The following is a 10,007-nucleotide window of genomic DNA, read 5'->3' on the forward strand; positions in this document are numbered from 1 at the left end:
GTTTTAAATTAAGCGTGGAATCAATATTTTTCATAGGATTCATTTCTAGCTACTTTGTTGGTTTATGACAAATTTGATTGGTTGATAACCTAGATACGAACTAGATGTGTCAAATTAATTCAACAATTAATTCAAAACGGTCTCCGTCAAAAGGTACCCTTAGACAAGCTCTGGACACTAGTATAGGAAACCGCGGTCACTTATATTTCTGATACTGTTTTGCGGGCTGGTTAGATGGCTCTGTCGGTCGTTCCCCTCTTCACGTCGCTCAGGGGCCATACTTGAATCTATCTCTCTCCCTCCTTTACTGTTTACCAAATCACAGCTGTCGAATGTTTTGAGTGTCTTGTGTTTGTTTGTGGTGTCCAGTGCTGTCAGAAAAATACTAAAAATGAGCTTTTTAAGTGATAAACAGAAGTCTTCAGTTTTAAGCTGTCCATCAACTCGTCGGGAAAAGTATCATCAGTATCCGAAATGTGAAAGAATCGGTTGTGATCCAATGTTTGTGAAAATAATTACAAGTTTCAAATACAAACTGCCTTCAACCATACATGAATCATCTTCTTATTTCTTCAAAACAATTTTTCTAATGGAAAAACCAATAGAAAAAGCAAACAGAAATACATAAATAATTAACTAACCAATTCTTTATGTATTTCTATGTGTTTCTTCTATTAGTTTTTCAATTTATAAGTTTTTAAATTAAATCATCTAGAAATCATCTGGATATAATCTCAAGCATCTTTTATCTTATCTTAAAAACCTTCGGGCTTGTTAGATGGCGCCACAGTCGAATATACGCGACCGCTTCTAAAGCATTGAGTTCAAAAGCGGGGGGCAGTGGGGTCAAAGACATGAACAAAGAATGGATTTGGAAATAAGATAATTTCATAAAGAAGGTAAATTATTAGCTACCCTGGAAGACCGAAAGAATTGAATGGAGCCTCTACAATGTACCCGTAAAGGCCCCATTGGGTCCCCATTCGGTTCCGTTTTAAAAAACTCAAAAAAAAAACAGCATGGTCAACTTTTAAACTGTTGAAATTCGGAGTTTACATTAAATTTTTTATTGGAAACACACGGAGTAATCGCAATACTTTTTTTTTGCCGTGGTAAAAAGTTAAAAAAAGATATAAGATCTATAACGCCTGTTGACTGCTATTTACAGATGATGTGCTTGAAGTGCAGCAGTCAACAGGCGTTACACGTCTTATATTTTTTTAAACCTTTTACCGTTGAAAAAAAAAACTATTGGGATTATTCCATGACCTTCTACAGGGAATTTTAACGTAGAATTCTAATTTTAAACAATTTAAAAGTTGATTTTTCTGTTTTTTTAAATTATTTTTTTTTAAAAGGAACCAAATGGGTACCCAATGGGGTCTTTACGGATACTTTGTAGAGAGTCCATTCGGTTCCTTCAGTCCGCCAGGGTAAGAAGTGTTTTGCGGCTAAATGTGATTCTAGGGAGGATAAAGATCGGAATAAAATTTTGATTTGTTTACCACAAAACATTCAAACACGTTGACAATGGCAGAAGCTATTTAAAGCTAGGGCAGCCTATTAAAAATTTTTTCTTTGTAATTATTATTAATTATTATTTGATAATAATACATGAAAGCTATTCAGAGACATTTATATATTGAAATGAATGTTTAGAAACCATGTTTAATTTCTTTTTTAATTTGAATAATTTAGATAGTTTGAATTTTTCTGCGAAGAATGACGTTACAAAGATATAGCCAATCTATGAGTTTAGTGAAAAATGCCGCGAGCGGGAGACATATTCAAACTTTATTAAGATAAAAAAACATGTTTCTGCTTTAATAAAAGAATCTTTCTTCTTGAAATATACTCTCTAAATTTCATGGAGCGAAAATTAAACTCCACATCGGGAGCGACTGCTATATTAACTACGATGGAGTCATGATGTCTGTCCGTTGGAGTCAGAAGCTTGATTCCCTCCATAGGAGTCACATTTTCGCTCCCAATTGCAGTCATAATCGGTTGACTCCAACTCCTACAGTTCGTTTTTTGACACCAAAGAGGAGTGATCATGCGAATCACTCCAACGGGAGCGTGAGCTGACTCCAGCTCAGTGTGATAGAAGCACAGTGATGGCGGGTGGGGGTAGGAGTAGCAGGTAGCAGACAGGGCAGCGTCGTTTTCGCGTCCATTTTCATTCTAGTTTTCGTGGTAGTAGGTGGCGCGTCAAGGAGTGAATTTGGAAAAGTGACAGTATTTTAGTGTTTTGTGAATCAATGATTACATCAGATTTCCTTATGGTAAGTGGCCTTTAATTCTTATTATTCAACTTATGGTCATGTGAAAGTCCAAAATAAAAGGGTTCAATTTTGAGATTTCATTTTAGAATTCATAAAAGTTGTTGCGTTTGAGAGTTTTCGGAGTCCCGAATCTGGACGCGTTCCGCATAAAAGATATTTCAAAGAACATAAGATGTCTGCAAAGTGTAGGGATATTTGTTTATAAAATCTAGAATATGCATCAATAATTGATTGAAATTTTTTTTCTTCAGGATTCTTTGAAAACTCCAGACGAATTAGCGGATTTTCTGCAGTCAAAGGGAGTCTACGTGAACGCCATCAATTCATTGGAATGTTCGCTACTTATATTATTTATATTATTTATTTCTGTATGATAATGCTTACAGTTACCGAATCATTCGATTTAAAATTTTTTAACTTAATAACTGTAGTACTACTAACAAAGTTGGTATGGGTTAGAAAATTAAATTCTTCATCTGAAAATCGAAGTACTGCATATTTGTAATGTTTGTAACTGCTGATTGAAAACTAGCCTTTTTAGGAATAAAGGCCAAATATTTATTTCCAATTTTTTGTATTTCATTTAAATTGAGTCTTGTTCGTGATCAAAAATCCATCTTCTTGATCAAAGTTTCATCTTTTTTTCAAAAAATAAGCTATTAAAGTTAAAGTTTCATAAATTTAGTTGGAAACGCATCTCTTTGTTAACGAATTAGTTACGAATCAATAAAGAGTATAATTATTCTTTGAATTTAGTAGTAGATTTTCCTGACAAAACGATTTATTTTTATTTGAAATTAGGAAACTTTAACTTGGATAGTTATTTCTTAAACGAAAAAGGTGAAGCTTTAACCAAGAAGATTGATTTTCAAGCACGGTAAATACTGAAATTCAATAAAATAAAGATGAAATCCTTAATAAATTAAAAAGTTTATATTTCATTGCTAAAAAACGAGAAAGTTACATAAGGGCCATACTTGAATTATTAAAAGCTGGCATTCCTTCTTTACGAAAGAAGGCGAACTTTATTTATTAATCATTGTAATTTGTGATAATTAATAAACTACTTGCTTTTTGTTACTTAACCTGTAAGAATTTTCAGCGTGAAATTCGATGAAAATAAATTCAAAAAACAAGTTTCAGTCCTATATCGAATGGATGCTTCTGAAAATTCTTAAAGCGTATAAGAAGAACAATATATATATATATATATAAGAACAATTTGTGACAGTAAGCCCTGATTTTTTAAACATTTCGAACATAAAAACTAATATATATTATTTTTTCAGGATGGACATTAGCGAACCTAATATGAATGTGCGAAGTGCCTTAATGTATCTCGCTACTATCGCTTCTACTCAAAAGTTTTGGAAGAGAGACATTTATTTAACTTTTCTGTTTAATCGTCTATTGTTTTTTATTTTATAGATTTTTTCCGATTTTATTTATGTTTAATTAATAACTTCTTTATGATATAATAATAATAGTAATAGTGATATATAAATAGTTTATTTGATTTTGCGTTTAAACTGTTAAATTCTGCGATATATTATATAATATATTTAATAATATATATTAACAATATATTTAACAATAACGCGGAACAAAGATCCGCTCTAATGATGTCAGCTAAATTATTAAGTGAGCCCATGAGGAGCGAAATTTAACTCCCTAATGAAATCGAAATTCCGCTCCAATGATGTCAGCTTTATGACTCCATCCTCTGGAGTCACGCAACTCACTCCCAGTTGAACAGACACGATCGCTTTAATAGTGTCAGAATTCTCCCCCTTTGGAGCGATCGATCGCTCCATTTGGTGTGTTCAGCCGCTCCAAGCAGGGAGTCGCTCTCCGCTCCAACGAAAAGTCACGCTCCACTTCAAAGAGAGAAGCTCACTGCTGGCTTCAAATTGGAACGACGATTAACACCATTGGAGTGCTATACCACTCCAAGAAATTTAGAGAGTAATAATGGGCTATTAAAGAATCAAAATATCTTTTTATCTCATTTTATGCAGAACCATTATTGCAGTGTGTTTAAACTTCTTTTCATAGATGTCTCTCTGTATCCCGATTCTTTGTTATTTTTAATACAGTCCACCTTCTCAATAGTGCCGAGAGCGGACTTTTAAGGGAATAACTTTTATCGGAATGGTGTTTCCGCACCACTGTCACGCTCTCGAGCGCGCACGAATTTCGGAAGCCCTTTCTCAATGGGTGCACTCGAACTGCGTCAGCGGTCAATCACCCTCCTAAATTGAAACCCGAATTTTAGTTTCTGTTAAAGATCAACAACGAAATAAATTTCTAACCCAAACGATAAATATTTAACAAATATGAATAAACTTCTATAAAAACAGATACATTTTTGACCAAAATTGAAATAGTCACATTAACAGCAAAAAAATATTTTTCAATAAAAAACAAAAGACGATGTTTCAACAAAATACATAAATTTTGAACTGAAGTAAGTAAATGTTAACAGCAAGTGAAATTTGTCATATCACAGAATGAACGTATAAAAAAAAGCTTTAAATTTTAATAGAATTTGTTTTTCACTTATTGTAAAAATAACATTTTGACTTCTTGTTTTTCAAATGTTAAAAAAATATTCAGAGTACGGTGTCTCATAATTCCAAAACGATGAGACGCATTTTGTCAATAAGAAAAATAATCTGGTAATTTTGAAGAATTTTAAGTAAATACAAAAAAGGTGTCATTCATTTCTATTTTACTGGAATAATATAATAAAGCTAACAATTTAAGTTCATAACCAAACTATTTTATTGAAATAGATGAGAAAGCCAATATTGAGCAAATCGAAGTGAATCATAATCATTCACACAAAAAGCTTATTTATTAGAATTTAAAAAAAAAAGAAATTTAACTTTTTATTACTAATTGGGCTAATAAATTGATTCACTATTATGGAATATACTGTTTAATATTTAATTTTTAATTATTTTGAAAGAATACTTATAATTACATCCTTTAATTATTTGGAAACGAATAATAATATTAATATAAATAATATAATGAATTATATAATTAATTATGTAATTAATATGCACCCCTGATTTAAAAAAAAAACAATGGAAGAATGTTATTATTGACTGAAAACCTTTTAGAATTCTTTTAAAGTTTTGGTTTGAAATCTTTAAACAAAATCTGTATTTTTTAAAATCTTTTAGCGTTTAAAATTCTTTGTCAATCTCTTCAAAAATTCTACTTGAATTTACTCGATTTGTTTTGTTTGATTTTTCCATCTTACCAAATTGAAACATTCTGCTTTAAAAAATTCTACTTATTTTTGAAATTTACGAAATTTAGTTCATTTTTCAAAATAAAAAATGTAAAAAAACTGTCCTTGAACCCTAAAGAATTGCTTTCATTTTCTTGTAAACTTAAAAAACCACAAAAATCCAAATTTATTTATTAAAGATATAAAGTAAAAATAATTGGATTGTTTCAATGAAAATAATCATTTGAGGATTTTCATGTTTTGCAGTATTTAATTAATTATTAGCTAATAATTTTTTTCAAAATATTAATTTGCATGTAGATATAATTTAAATTGTTTTAAATTAAGGGACACAAATTGATTATTTACTTTAAGATTTCAGAAACCGGTGAAATCGACGAAAACTGTTTGCAACTTCTTTCGCTTGGAAACCTTATTTAAAGGAACTTAAAAAAGGAAATTTAACTTTTAATAATTAATTTGACTGAACAATTAATTCAATATTATTTAATATACTGTTTAATAATAATTATTTTATTATTTTAAAATAATACTTATAGTTACATTTTCTGAGATAATTTGGTAACGAATTGAAATAACAATAATAATACAACATAATTAATTATTTTATAAGAATAACAATTATTATTATATAATTGTATAATTATCGATATTTCGATAAGTTTCCACAGAGATGTAAAAATTAATGAATCTGGTTAGGATGTTTCTCATCTCTTAATCCAAATTTGGACTTATTAAGGCAAATAAAGTATCGTTGTATTCGCCAAAAATAATAGATTTTGAATATAATATTTCTAAATTACTAATTGCAAAATTGAAAAAATATATATATCGTATTTTATTTGTCATCACTTGAAAACGACAGGGTAAATTTATTTCAATATTATCCAGGAAAATGTAAGAGGAGCACTCAATTAGTCGCACCATTTTCAATAGTGCCGCGCTGACATTAATATGTTCAGGAGTAAAAGCGTAAATTCCTAGAAGGGATCGTCCATAGACTACGTCACCACTTTAAGAGGGGTAACATTTTCGTATACATTTCCAGATAATGAATAATGTTTTTAGGATAAAATTAATCTTTTTGCCTAAAAATGTATATTTTTAGTTGAAAATTCGACTTTATGAGAATTGAGAATTCTTGAATTTTATTCGAAATTCGTCTTTTTTCATAGTAAATTAATCTATTTTAGTTGAAACTTCAACTTTTTGGTTGAGAATTCATGAGTTTTGTGAACAATTCATTTTTTTCGTTCAGAAATTAAACAACTAGGTTTTAAATTTTAACTACTTTCGTGGTAAATTAATCTTTTGGTTTAAAATTTTATCTTTGTTATTTGAAAATTCAACTTTTTGGTTGAGAATTCTTGAATTTTGTCAAAAATTCATGTTTTTTTGGTTGAAATAAAATATTTTTGTTTAAAAATTCATCTTTTTGGTTAAAAAATTTAACAACTAAGTTTTAAAAGTGAACTATTTTCTCAAAAATGCATTTTTTGGTTGACGATTAAAAATTTTAGTAAGAAGTTCATCTTCTTGTTTAGAAATTAAACTGTTCCGTTGAAAATCCATTTTTTTTGTTGAAAAATTAATTAGGTAATTAAAAATTTACCTATTCCATTGTGCGTCGACAATTTTTGTTTTTTAAGTAAAAATTCAACTTTTTGTTCAAATTAAACTGTTTTCTTAGAAATTCGTTTTTTTTGTGAGAAATTATTCTAGTTTATTAGCTGAAAATACAACTGCTGGGTTGAGAGTTCTTGTATCGTGTTGAAAGTTCATATTTTTTTTTTATAAAATGAACTTTTTTTAAATCGAAATTTCACATTTTTCATTTGATAATTCAACGGTATTGTGTAGAAAATTCGTCATTTTGTATTGAAAGTTAAATAATTTAGTAAAAAAATCAACTATTTCGTAGGAAATGAGTTTTTTTCAAATAATTTAAAGTCATTTTTTTATTTAAAAGTTTAACTATTCTATTTTTGTTAAAAAGTTACCTTTCTAGGTTTAAAAATGCAATAATACCCATATTAAAGGTTTTGTAGAAAATTATTATTATTATTATTTCTTTTTTTGTTGAAAAATGGACATTTTTTATTAAACATTTAATCTTTTTTTTCATTAAGAAAATGTAATGTTTTGGTTAAAAATTCATATGTATTTGATTGATTATTAAAATATCTCGTTGAAAACTCGTAATTTTAGTTAAAAATACATCTGTTTGGTGGTAAATTGAACTATTTTTTGCAAAAATCAACATTGCTGGTCGACAATTGAACTATTTGTTTTAAAATTAATTTTTGGTTTAAAAGTCATATTTTCGGGTTGATAATTCAGCTTTTTAGATTAAAAATTCAACAAATTGTAAGAAAAGTTGTCTTTTTTTTTGTTTGTTTACAAATAATATTTTTTAAATATGTTGAAAATGTATCTGTTTTATTGCAAATTTATCTTTTTGGATTGAAAATTCAACTATTGAGTTGAACATCCATATTTTCAGTCAGGAAATTTCACTATTTTGTCAAAAATTCGTCTTTTTGAATTGAATTTTCATCTCATCTGATAAAAATTTAATCTTTTTTATTCAAATTGCAACTGTTTCGTTGAAAGGTAATGTTTTGATTAAGGATCCAACTTTTTTGTTGAAAATTCGTCTTTTTGGTTCATGAAAATTTTACTATTATGTTAAAAAATAGTTTTTCTTGAAAAATCAATTTTCTTAAAAATTCAACAAATTTTTAGAAAATTTGTCATTTTTGGCTGATTTTTACTAATTTTGACTTCAAAGTAATTTTTAGTTTTTAAAATATTTAACACTTGTGGTTGAAAATCTATATTTTGCGGTTGAAAATTCAACAATTTGGCTGATTTGGTTGGAAATTGGTAATTTTTTGTTAACAAATTTTTTTTTACCTAAAAATTTAATTAATTTTTTTAACTGAAAATTTACTTATTCAATTTTTAATTGAAAAGTTAAAGTGTATCAATACTGAATTAGATAACCAACACTTTCCCGAAAATGGGTTTATTGCCTACAAAATTTTTAAAAACTCAAATCCACGTCATGATAAAAATATTTCTTCGAATCCTCCTTTTTTAATATGGTAAAAAAATTAATTTAAATTTCAGTGCAATGTTTTATAATAATAATAATAATTTCTTTCTTCCTATTTATTATTTTTATTTCTCTTCCCTATATCTCGGATGGAACCATTTATTTTTGTGAAAAATCTGTAACTTATCATCCTGTGAGTGTGTTTTTAATTTCAACAAAGATGATATTTTTATTACATTCTGCAGCTCAGTTAAACAAAACTTCCGCTCGATAGTGGACTTTTGTTTTATCCCAGGTATTATCTTAAAATGGTGATATAAATTTTACATAATATTGTTATTAGAGAAACTCATTTATATTTTTGGTGAAAAATTTAAGTAGTTAGTAATTAAAAAGTCGTCTTTTTTATAAAAAATTAATCTTCTTATTAGAAATTTCATCTTTCTTCATTAAAACTGTAACTGTTTGTTGGAAAAGTATTTTCTATTTTTTTTTTGGAAAAAAACTTTTTTGGTGAAAATTCTTTAGTTTGTTGTTATTGTTCTTAAAGATTCATGATTTTAGTTGAAAATTTACCAAAAAATGACTTTAATAAAGAATGGTATTTTAAATTATTTCTTATTATTTTTATCTATTTATTTATTTCTATAAAAATGCCTGCAGGCTAAATTGATCCCTACAAAAAAAAGTTTCTTAGTAAACATGAATTACGCAAATCTTCAGTAAGTCAATTTTCCACATTTATTATCAGCTTTTTTTGTTTCATAATGTATTACCATCGAACCGGTTTTTATAATTTAAGCAACAAATTCTGTAAAACAATAATCTTTTTTTCCTTTTGTGGGAATTAGTATTAATCTAATCTTGTGCAAGCCTCTTTAGACAGATACAAAATTATCAGAATTCAAATGAAAAATCATGTATTTCAGTTATCGTTTTCAATAAGTCTCTATATTTATCAAATATCCCTCCAGCTATAAATATTATCATAAATTATTTTCCGAAAACTTTCTTTCTCGCATCTGTTAAATATTTAATCAATTGACTAAGCATCTAGTCTCTCATAAATTCAATTATGAAAACAGAAGAAGTGACCTATTAAAACAATTAATGACTTCACATTTGGATCTGATAAAAGCATTTTTCCTTTCATTAGAAGACAAATATTTGTTATTTAATACCAAAGTGTAGCTTTGCAAAACCATTGTTCAAATAAAATGTATTGGATGAGTCGACAAATAAAATGAAATGAAGCAGTACATATTGGTAAAGTTGGCTGAAAGAAGATAAACGTGATTCCGAAATAAAGGCTATCTTACGTCTAATAGCCTTTCCTCCCCCTCCCTCTATCATGCCGCTCCTTTCCATTTTATTAGCCCCCCACTTCTCGCTGAGCAGTTCC

This window comes from Belonocnema kinseyi, chromosome 6, assembly GCF_010883055.1.
Source record: "Belonocnema kinseyi isolate 2016_QV_RU_SX_M_011 chromosome 6, B_treatae_v1, whole genome shotgun sequence".
NCBI lineage: Eukaryota > Metazoa > Arthropoda > Insecta > Hymenoptera > Cynipidae > Belonocnema > Belonocnema kinseyi.